Raw genomic sequence first — 11,965 nt, forward strand, 5'->3', positions numbered from 1 at the left:
ATTCCTAAATGGGATATCTAGCAAATCCCTCCCCTGTGGGCTCACGAAACTGCAGAAGAGGAGGCAAAACATGTAAGGACCAGAGAGGATTGAAGCCACCAAGCAAACAAAGCCTCGAAGTCAACATGAGCAAAGCTCCTAAGAACTCACAGAGATTGAGACAGCACACAGGCCTACATGGGTCTGCACCGGGTCCTCTGCGGATATACTATACCTTCTAGTTTAGTGTCTTTATGGCATTCCTAAGAGTACAAATGAGTGGCTCTCTGATTCTTGTGCCTTCTCTTGGACTCTTTTCCTTCTTGTCCAATTTTGATGTAATAGTTTTTGTTTTATCTTATATATCTTATTTTGTTATGTTTTCTTATTATCCCTTAGAAACCCATTCTTCTCTAGTGAGATGCAGAAAGGGAGTGGATGAGGATGGGTTGGGAGGTGGGGAGGAAGGAACTGGGAGGTGTAGAGGGAGGAGAAACCATAATCAGAATATATTATGTGAGAAAATAATCTATTTTTAATAAAAAGCAGGAAAAATATTTAAAAAGAAACATAAGGGTGTCTGAGTGTCTTTATTTTGTGTTATGTGCCATGCATACATAGAAAGAAGTTTTGCAAATGTTAACTCATTTGATTTTTATAACAGCTGTGAAAAGATATGTCATCCCCATTTTGCAGATGAGGTTTCTGAGGTAATTAAATAACTTGTCATACTATGTAGATATGATTTGGATTCAGAGACTCTAGTGCTATGGTCCAATAAAAAAAAAAAGTACTCTGTTTTACTGATGTCAAAGAAAATGTGTGGCCACTGTTAGGAACAAATTTCCCAGAGTAGTGGTTCTCAACTTGTGGTTCATGACCCCCTGTGGTGAGTAATCTTTCCATGGGGGCCCAATATCAGATAGCCTGCATATCAGATACTTACATTGCAATTAATAACAGTAGCACAATTACAGTTATACAGTAGAAACAAAAATAATTTTATGGTTGGGGTCACCACAGCATGAGGAACTGTGTTAAAGGGTTGCAGCATTAGGAATATTGAGAGCCACTGCCCTAGAATAATATTAACATTTAAGAATGAAGGTATAGAAAAAGTGAGATAGTACGGACATGACTGTTTCTTCTGCATCCCAGTATCCTTGTCCATATATACCCTGAGGTTGAGAAGAGCCAGAGGGTAAGAGAATCAGAAGAAAGCAGAGCTCTGGAATTTAAAAAGAGTGGTGGGGAAACTTTGATGGAGATGCAGGAGGGGCAGAGAGAGTGTATCCCAACATAGTCTGCACCCTGGCAAATGAGGAAGGGTGGATTATAGTGTCTTAAAAAGATGTTAGGTAAGTTCTCCACCCAAGGTTTTCTTTTAACACATCCTTTCTCCAGTTACAGACATGTCAAGAAATAGTAACCAGAAACATAGATGGGATAGACATGAATTTTCCCCTGATCATTGGACAATGTCTGTCCTTCAGGGAGAGAGTCAGCTGCTCCAGACACATCAAAGCTGGGAATCTGAAAAGAGGCAGAAGTACATGCTAAGGGGAAGAGCATCCGCAAGTGGTCCCGAGCTCCTTCCTGCTCTATGTGATGCCTGCTGTGGAGTGTCAAGGCACGCTTTCAACTTGATCTCCTGTTCTTGCATTCTCTTTGTGTGGAAACATTTCTTTGGGCATCATGATGTGAGTGTTGATTGCCAACTTGATAGAACTTAGACTCACCATGGGAACTAATCTCTGGACATGTCTTTGAGGAAATATCCAGATTAGGTCAACTGAAGTGAGATGAGTCATTTTGGATCTGGGTAGTCCTGTTCCTTGAGCTGGGGTTCCAGACTGAATAAAGTGGAGAAAGCAAGCTGAGCTTAAGCATTCATTGCTTTCTGCTTCCTGACTTTGGATGCAGTGTCACCAGCTGCCTCCACTCCTGCTGCCAGACTTTTGCAACCACTATTAACTGTATCCCCTGGAACTGTAGGCCAAACGAGGTCCATCTTAGGTTGGTGATTGAACTAAATAATTTCCAATGTGGAGATGATATAGAGAAAAGTCTCCTGTGTGTTATAACAAAGAATGTGTGAGCACAAGAGAGTCAGAGGCAGGCCACCATTAGCAGAAGATGACACAAAAGGCCCTATAGAGCCATTTGAGCAACATCTTGGAAGCCAAGATATTTACAGATTTCATTCAGTGTGAATGTGCTAAACTCAGAGTAAGGAATGCTTTTCAAGGTGAAGATGGGATTTTATGCTTGGTTTATTCACTCAGCAGTTGTAGAATCATTGGTGTATACTTTTCCTCAGCAAAATGGGACTAATGCAGGGCTATTCTACCAGGCTAAGATCCTCTGGTTAAATGAGACTATGGGGTTGAGAAACTAATACCCCAAAATGAAGGTGTTAGAAGCTGCCTTGGTGTAGTTTCACCATGAACTTGTGTCCTCCTGTCTCTGATTCTTATTTTCCTCCCATTCCTGCAAAAGGCAACCCACAGAAACTAGAATCACAGAAACTAAGGCCCAGTTCTCCATAGCAAATTACGAATCCAAGGAACCCTGCTCTGTTCTTCTCTTACATTTCTGTGTTGGAGCTAGCTATGAAATCCTCTCACTTACCCTCTGGGAGGGGCGGGAACCCTACACAGAGAGTAGAAGAAAGGTCTGAGGATACAGGGTCTTGAAGGCTTTCCCCACTCCATCTATCAGCATTGCATCAGACCCTTTCTGTCCAGTCAGATTTCTATATGGCTGTTTAAGTATTGATAAATCTAAGCTTAAAAAAAAACCAAACCCAAACCTATCACTCTGAATTTCTGGGTCCCCAGTCTGAAAGCTCTTATATCACACAGAACTGTGGTCAAATACCTCCTTTGTTTGCCTGTCTTCTGATAAAGGGTGTCAGATGGGATCTTTTATGACAGGCAAGAAGTGAATCCAGCCCCACCTTCCCCTACACAGCCAAGAGCTGCTGTCTGCCTCATTCCAGCATTATTCCAAATGCATCCCAAGTTTGGAGCCACTTGATTATGACAAGACACGCAAGGAAGACCTGATGTGTAAGAACAGTTGCAGAGTTAGGACAGAAAGCTGTAGATCTCCGGGGACAAAGCCCTCTCGTGACCTTACATAGCCACAGACACTTTTCTGAATTAGGACTGGCAAAGCAGTTATTTATTTTCTGGTCAATGTTTTGCTTAGATGTCTGGTTTCTCCTGTTTGTTTATTTTGCAACTGAAACTGAAGACATGACCAGAGCCTGGCCAAATTTAGCTAATTCAAACTACGTTCCTTTCCAGATATTGTAGTACTGTGGACCAGATATGTGCACATAAGTGCATGCTTGGTAGGCACATAGGTACACACATGAAAGCATACATGTACAAACATATGCATACTCAAATCCTATCTGTGCACTAAGGTCTTGGTTAGAAACTTCTCAGTACGCCATTTAACCTTGCAGGCAGATATAGATAGAACAGGGCCCATTCATTAATATCATACCTGAGGTTACACAAAACCAAGAAATCAGTTTTATAAATTATCTTTTTACTCAGCATTTTTTCATTTCTCTCATAATTTTCTCCCCCTCGATGTGTATGTGAACCTAACTTAAGGCCTACTCTCTCTTAGTTTTAAGTTTGTTTGTTTTTTAGGAGTTGCTAGTTGGCAAGTTAACTTTCCTAAAAAACCAACCAACCAAACAAACAAACAAAAAAAAAACAAAAACAGGAGCGATTAAAAGGTTATTCTGCGTGCTGCCGCCCATTGCAGGGCTATCCCCACAAACTCATTTTACCTGCCAGCTCCTCCTCCAAGGCTCACTTGCTGCCACTGGCTGAAAGCTTCAAGCCTAGGTTGGAGGCTGCTGCCGGCCCCAGTGCAGCTCAGTGACCCCACAGCGGTCCACCCGCCGGCCGTGTGGAAGAATTCCAGGAATGCAGCGGAAGCCACCGGCTGCTCCCTGGGCGGGTCAGGTGACTGGCTGCTCTGGCTGGGGGGCAGAGCTAATAGGCACAAAGGCAGCTCCAGTAAGCCAGGGCTGCTGCAGACTGAGAAGACAGAACAGCCAGTGTTCATGGAAATCTACACTTTCCCTTCCGAGATCGGGTGGGGGTGGGGAAGGCACGCAGGAAGCCGGTCTGGTTGGTAGGCCACGTTGGAGTCGGTGATGGGATGACCCGGGCCCCCAGCCGGAGCAGGAAACTTAGTGAGACACAGAAGTACAAAACACAGAACCTTGTATTCGTAGTGTCACAGCCTAGAAGAAATGACCCTTTCGCCCTGCCCCTAGATTAATGTCAGTGCATGTTTGAGAATACCGAGAATTACTAGTGGAGAGAACAAACTGGCTCCACCAGACCACACAACTTTGCACTCTCTTTGGTGGAATTTGGAAGTTTCTTTCTGACCATCTATATCAGTGGCTCTTAACCTTCCTAATGATGAGACACTTTAATACACTTCTTCATGTTGTGGTGACCCCAACCATAAAACGGTTACTACTTCTTACCTGTAATGTTGCTGCTATTGTAAATTGTACTATAAATATCTGATATGCCGCTCCCGTGAAAGGGTCATTTGACCTCCAAGGGGTCTCGATCCACAGGATGAGAACTGCTGATCTACATAGATCAAATGTTATGGTCTGTATTTTTAAGTATTGTTGCAGAGTCATCAGAATGCTTATCTTCCTTAATCTGTTGACACTCATAAATGTATGTGTGGTCAATCTAAGCTCCCCTTTTTAAATGTGGTCTCACTATGTAGCCTTGGCTGGCCTAGACCTGACTCCTTCTGTAGGTAGCCGAGCTTGGCTTTGAACTCACAGAGATTTGTCTGCCTCTGCCTCGTGAGTGCTGGGACTAAATGTGTATGTACCCTTTACCTAGCCTCTGAATTGTTTAAAATTGTAAAAATGTTTTTTTTTTTTTAAAAGAATTTTATTCTTTTAAATCCACAATTTGCTCCTATAATAAATAGGTCTCTTGGCCATCAGACCCTCCTTTAGCCACATTATGAAGGCACCTCTCCTGCAGGTGAATCCACTTTCAGGATAACAGAATATAGACAGTGTCTTCCAGGGAGTGCTCCCACAAAGGTACGTCAGAAACTATAGAGAATGCTCTGAGAGAACAATGCCACAAATCTTCCCAGACACTTGGCATTCAGTCATATTCCTCCCTGTCCTCACAGGCAGAACTGTCTACATGCAGGGTTCCACAACAAAGTGGACACGCCAGTCATTGCCCCCAAAGTATATTTTTTTCTTAGTTATTTTCCAGCTTACAAGATGAGCACTGAAGCCTCCCACTATGATGGACTAGAAGAGAGTTCTTCAGACTTTAGTCTTCTGATTGCTGGCTTTGAAATCCTTAAATTTTGTTCAGTGTTCTTAAATATCTCAAGCATGTAGCATTTGGGATTTGACATTCCATAGACACCAGCCAGAGACTCCAGCAGTAAGATCACCTGAAGACACCTGCTCTCCAGTCTCGGCTGTGCCATGCTGCAGTGGAGACCTGGGCCATGAATTCACCTCTCCCTGGCTGTATAAAGCATGAGTGGCATCAGTTCTGTCCTTTGGAGCGTTCTCTCTGTTCTAGAGATGAAACCTAAGGCCTCATGCAGCCTAGGTCAGCACTCTACCATTGAGCTATATCTTCAGCCTTTGTTTTACTTTTTATTTGGGGACAGTGTCTTACTAAATAGCCCAGCTTGGCTTTGAGCTCACTCTGTAGCCAGGCTGGTCTTGAACTCACAATCCTCCTATCTTAGCACCCGAGTAGGTGGATTGAAAGTCCTGTGATAAGCTCCCCACCCCCACCCCCAGGACCCTGAGCATTTTTATTCTTATAGAAAATTTCCCATCAGCGTATCATTACATCATAGCTTTCAAAAGTCGAAATTTCATGGTACAGCTAACTAAATCCAGTTCTTGGTATAAAGACACTTAGGGTTGTTTGTTTGTTTTGTTTTCTGTGGTTTCTGTTTGTGTCGTTGATGTATATTAATTGTAATTTTCATTAGTTTTAAGTCTGGTAGTCTTCATTCGTATCATACACATTTCACTAACTTAACTATGTTCTTATAGACCTGGGGCAATTCTTATTCCTTGGCGAAGAAGCCTTCCCGTGATCCTTCTTAGCTCTGTCATGGCCTAATGATAACTGGTTTTGTTTATAGATCAGAAACAGACTAGAGTGCAATGTATCTTAGACTTTTCATGGCTGGGTGATCCAAATACCTGTATCTTCCATATTAGTATAATATTTACTCTGCTGTTTACCATGCAGAAGGGAAGGCCCTCCCAGGGAACCAGAACTCTTCAAGGTGACCTATACTCATTGCTCACTTATAAATACATTAATAATTTACTCCATCATGGGTCTGTAGACGCTGTTGTGTGTAAGTAAACACATGGCTCAGTCTAAAGTTGGAATAGTGCCCTCAGAACACAGACAGATCTTTAGGGGATGATTTTGACTATTAGCTCAGGAAGCCAGTTTGTTCTGAGGTGTTCAAGCCTCTACCTTGCAGCTCAGGTTAGAGCAGGTCTGACTGAGTCCCTACTTCAGAAGATTCTAAGCAAAGTTTATACTCTGAACAACATGACTGCAGCTAAACATTTTCCTTTAATTTACCTGAGTTAAAAAATGCCTGTTGACTAACTTAGGTCCATTTGGAGGCTATGAAACGTTGAATAAATTTCCCAGATAGATTTTTTTCCCTTGAAAGAAAGGATTAAAGATTCTATTGAAGAAACATCTTTTTCACACAGTGTGAAAAGACCACAGGCGTTCCCATGGGAATCACCCGACTATATTTCAGCCCTTCCCACAGATGGCCATTGTTCGTTGGGCAGCTCCGCTTCCCTCTGCTGTGGCATGTTGCTACACTTGTACCAAAACCCTCCAATGTTAGATTATTCCAAACAATTCTAAGACACTCATACCTGAGGGGTTTTGTCAGAATTCATATAGCTCAAATTTGTAGCATGCATATTATAAGAATATATAAAATAGCAATTTTGCCATCTATTTATCAAAAGCTCCAAACATGTAATTTTAGATACAAATTGCAGGTTTTGAACACAAATAGAGAAGTGTTGTCCTTCATGGACAATGAGAGGAAACTGATCAAATCTAACAAACTTTCTAAAGCACAGAATTTTGTCGCCTTTCAGGATGATTTCATAAGTATGTCCATTTTCACCTGGAACTTTTGACTTGACAAGTCATATTTTCCTCTAGAACAACATATATCTTGGTTCGAATTCTATTGGACTTGTTTTCCCAGGAAACAAGCCCAAATTCTCAAACCATGAGGATACCCAGTGTTGAGTGTATGACTGTGTCATTTAAATTTCCAATATTACTCTGCCGTATGAAGAATTCAAATCATTTCCTAAGTTTATAAAATTTAAATCTTAAAAAAAAGGATGCCGTTGAAGCATACTGTTGCTCAGTGAACTAATTTGAATGTACATTTGAAAGACCAAAGAAGTAGCTACCTTAGAACATGATTTGTAAGACAGCAGCAGTGATGAACCACACTGAGAGTGTCCGGCCTCTGACTGGAATGGGGCTACTTAGCTTTCTGCAAAAACAATAGCAGGGACCGTTCGTTCCTCTGCTCGTGGCAAAAGGCTTCTCAAGGTGAATGAATGTGTGGAAAGAAGACCACATATCTATGGAATAGAACAATAAGCACACAAAAAGAGCCTAGCACAGCATCTGGTCCTAGGAGCCTAGGGACATGTTTTAACCACCCACAGGGAGTTAGATATTCTTAACCTAAAAACTGAAATGGACGCACGCATGGTCACACACACAGCTCCTAAGCGCGCACTTTATCTGCATAATCAGCCAGCCCTTGGAAGTTTCTCTGCGCAGCTTCTTTCCCAGTCCTTTTCTGTTCTTGCCTCCCTGCAGTCTCTGGCCTTTACTTTGATTAGCTTTTGTTTCTGCTGAACAAAGGGACAGGAAAGAAGACGGCCATACCTCCTAGCACAGGACACTGGCAGGTGCAGGCAACAGAAGGCAAACGCTTGATCCTTCCAACACTTCAGCTGGGACCCAGGACCACGCTCAGAGGCAGCCCTGCAGCGCCTGCCTGTCCTGTCGGTGGCTGCTGGCACGTCCCTGTGTGCTTGTCAAGCAGCGCTGCGCTAGAGTCCCTCCCGTGGACTCACCGTGTGGTATCAGGCGAATGAGTAACTTTTCTCCCTTTCGCAAACTTCTGTTTTAGATCTAACAGTTGGCACCGTTTCCCTGACTTCCTCTAAGACTTAAAGCAGTTTCTCGGAGGCCAATTTGTAGTGTGAAAGAATTGGATTTGCTCCCAACCAGTAATTTAGGTTCTGTTAATGAATAACTCACTTTAAAGAATCAAGGAAGTTTTAGGTTAATATCAGATTTGGGGCATTTATGCAGGCATGTGTGAAAGAGGTGGGAAGAGATGGGGGTCATGGAATGAGATGGTATTAAGCCAAACATGATAGAGGAAAAATACCATGTAGCAAGAGCCTGAAGGAGCAGCTTTCTGACTACTCATCAGTATTGCTAGTGAGACACCGAAAGACTGACTGGAACATCCCTAGAAACCCTAGGAATTTTTCTAATCCAGTCGGGTTTCTTCTTGTGTTCATTGAAATTACTAACTCGTTTTCTTTACCTTCCACATATGGACCTGTCTCTCAGAATTAATGCATAAGAGATTCCTTACAAGCCACCCCATGTTTCCATAGATCTCTGTCTTTTAAGGAGAATGCAATACCTCTAATACATAAATTAATTGGTGGTGCCCAGTGAACCAATATATGGGGAGGCTCTTCTCTCCCCTAACAGGTATGAAATGGACTTTCTTCCTTTATCGATCTGAGATTTTTGTTTGCATAGAATATTCCAGAGTCTTTCTAGACTTTTCAACCAAATTGGGTGAGAGCACTGGGGCAAAGTAGAGAGAGAAAGCGAGATATAAGGTACACATGAAAAATATTGTATGTCTTTGACATTGGCAGTTATATACAAAAGCCACATTCAAAAAATACACATACAAAAGATAGTGTGGATTTCTTTTTTCTGCTTGCCACCCAACATCTCATTATTCTAGTCAAAATTGTCCTCAGTCTCTCCTTGGGAAAGACATCCTTTGGGTAGAGTTGATGCATATGAACAAGATGAGCCCTAATTGCTCCTAGCCAACCAGAGAATCATAGTGAGTGATTTAGGGAAGACAAATGGGTCCTTCCAAGTCAATCAAACAACAAAGGTAAACTCTTGATCTCAGTGGGGATCATCTGTGTTGTCTATTTTGATATGAAGTCATATTGCTCTTGCCATATTGCCACTAAGAAACCCCAGTGACTTCATCTGAGCCCGTTAAGCCAGCTTCTCCTAAAGATCTCTCTTCCATGTATGCCAACACAGTGTTTCATAATGGGAGTGATTTTGGCTTGACTTTTCTGCTGCTTCCATTGGGGAGGGGGCAGTTCTTAACAGAACTGGCCTGATCTAGGTGTGTAGCTAGACTCTCTCACGAGCATACATTAAGCATTAGCGAGTGTATAGAGTCACCAGGACACATTTGTGACAAATGTCCCCCGTGAGCCATGGACCTCCACTGACAATCCACCGGAGAGGAAGGGCTTCGAAAGGAATGCAGTCCTTCAGTGCACCTTATAGCGGGCTTTTAGAACGAGTTTTCTCCACTTGTTCACTTCTCTAATACTTCCATTGGACCCCACAGACCTGGATAACAGTGTGTGGTATGAACCCGAATAGATCTGATCACCAGAGCCTTCTATGCATGCAGTTTCCATCAGTTTGTTTGGTTTTACAGAGTTTGCTCTGACTCTACTTTTTCCTCTACTCTTATACAACTTGAAACAAACAGAAACATTATCTCTTAACTGTAAAGTGAGAGGAGATGCTTCTTTTATAAAAGGGAGGGGGTAGACGCTAATGTAACCTTAAATGGATAAAGTACGGATAAGCACTAAGTGCTCCTCAGTGACTATTGCTTATGAATAACTTTGGGTGGTAGAGGGAGTGTCTCACAGTGAAGTCCAAGATGGCCTAGAACTCTACATAGCTCAGCTTGGCATTGAACTCATGGAGATCCTCTTGCCTCTGCATGACAACTGCTAGGATTACAGGCATGTAACCACTGTGCATGTCTGAATAAAATTGTTTTTTGTTTGTTTGTTTTTACATTTTTGTCAAGTGCACTATTTCTGTGTTAAGTCTCTCACCTCATCACAGAGTCCATTGTAGCCACAGAGATGCAAAAATAGTCAGAGACTCCTTTCTTGGCTCAGCAAAATGGCAAGGGGATCAAACGGTGGCAGTCAAACTTCTTAAGAACTGTCAGGATTAAGTTTGTGTGGCTGAGATTTATTTAGTTTGTTTCACTATAATAAAGGTTATTTTTATTAATATATGGTGGTGAACATAATACCATTTACCACCCAATTTGAGAAGACTCATTATTCATTGCATTAAGTAGTTTTCCTGTGTGAAAAGCCTGTTCTACTTACCAGGCAATTAGATGAGGAAGGAGAGGACCATATATATACTCTCCTCTGTCCTTTTCCCTTGTCAATGGCTCTATTTTAGATGCTTAACATTTCTTATGACCTGGGGTTGGTAGCACCTACAGTGATCTGCAATGATTCATTGGATGGTCTATATACGCTAGTATAGCTTTCCCTCCTTGAGAATGGCAGGGTTTGTGACTTGCTTCTAACACACAGAGCCTTCCAGGAGGCTAGAAGGCTATGGCCGTGGCTCCCTTGTTATCTAAGATGCCATCAGGCTCCTGGGCTCAGTCTAAGTGTTCTCCTCTCCGGTTCAGTGAAGCAATTGTCCATGTGGAAAAGCACATAGGACAACAAGGAACTAGGAGTGGCCTCTAGGACCTAAGGGTAACATCATCAAAAACTAACAAGAAATCAGGGCCCTTATTCCTACAGACACGCAGAAGTGAATTCTTCCCAAACCAGAGGAATTCTCCGGCAATGCTTGCAGGTGTGGACTCAGCTCAGCTAACACACTTGATTATTCTCTTGCAAGATCCTTAGCAGCCGCTAACCAAGATAACCAAGGATATCTATGAGTGCAGTCCAGGGCAAAGTAGTAAACTTACTCAAAGCATTTGCTTTGTAATTTTTTTTTAAAAAAGATTTATTTTGAATTAAGAATTGGAAGATATATATATTATATATGTATATAAGCATGTACACACACACGCACACACACACACACACACACACACACACACACACACACACACACACACACACACACACACACACGTCTGAAGAGGCCATAAGAGGGTATTGAGTTCTTAGAAGCTTGAGTTACAGGTAATTGTAAGCTCCCCAATGTGGGCTCTGGGAACCAAACCTGGGTCCTCTGCAAGAGCAGCAAGTGTTCTTAACTGCTGAGCCACTTCTCCATCCCTACAATTTTTTTTTGAAACTCAATTATATGATTTTCAAGCATGAATTTTTGATGAAAAATTGTGTTGCAATGTCAAAGGGTTGAGATGCTTGGGTGCTTTTGAGTGATCCTATTAAGTTATAAGTCATCACTGACTTCCCTTCCATTGGACTGTTTTTCCATCTTAAAAAAAAAGTGGACAACACCTAAGATTGACCTCAATCCTCTACACCTGCATGCCCACATGCCCAAGTTCCATTCAGTGATCTGCATATCTGTATCTACTACATCTCCCCCTTTTTTGGGGGCGGGATTTTTTTTTAAATTTTTATTGCATTATAATGAGAAAAGTTACATGATTTCAATTTACCTGAATTTGTTAACATTTAAGAACATATTTTAAGTAAATAGACTTAAATCACATTCTTGTTTTCCTTTTGTACCCCTACTCCTCCCAGAGACCCCCTCTTCAATACTTACAATATCTTTTTTGTCATATTCTTTAAAATTTATAAAATATTATAACAATA

The 11,965-nt window shown here is 41.9% G+C and overlaps 1 protein-coding gene across 5 annotated transcripts in view; it reads right to left on the bottom strand.

Moving 5' to 3' along the window:
* Positions 1-8,210, bottom strand: part of Veph1 (ventricular zone expressed PH domain containing 1) — a 214,789-nt gene extending 206,579 nt beyond the window's left edge. For 3 of the 5 annotated variants that reach the window (XM_031374041.1, XM_031374042.1, XM_031374043.1), the window contains exon 1: positions 7,995-8,191. The gene's annotated coding sequence lies outside the window, so the exon portion shown is untranslated. Of the gene's footprint in view, positions 1-3,790; positions 3,945-7,994 lie in introns of those variants that run through there. The other 2 variants (XM_031374039.1, XM_031374040.1) reach the window with 2 other exon arrangements.
* Between the last annotated feature and the right edge of the window lie 3,755 nt (positions 8,211-11,965).

The sequence above is a fragment of the Mastomys coucha genome, unplaced genomic scaffold, assembly GCF_008632895.1.
Source record: "Mastomys coucha isolate ucsf_1 unplaced genomic scaffold, UCSF_Mcou_1 pScaffold16, whole genome shotgun sequence".
Classification (NCBI taxonomy): Eukaryota; Metazoa; Chordata; class Mammalia; order Rodentia; family Muridae; genus Mastomys; species Mastomys coucha.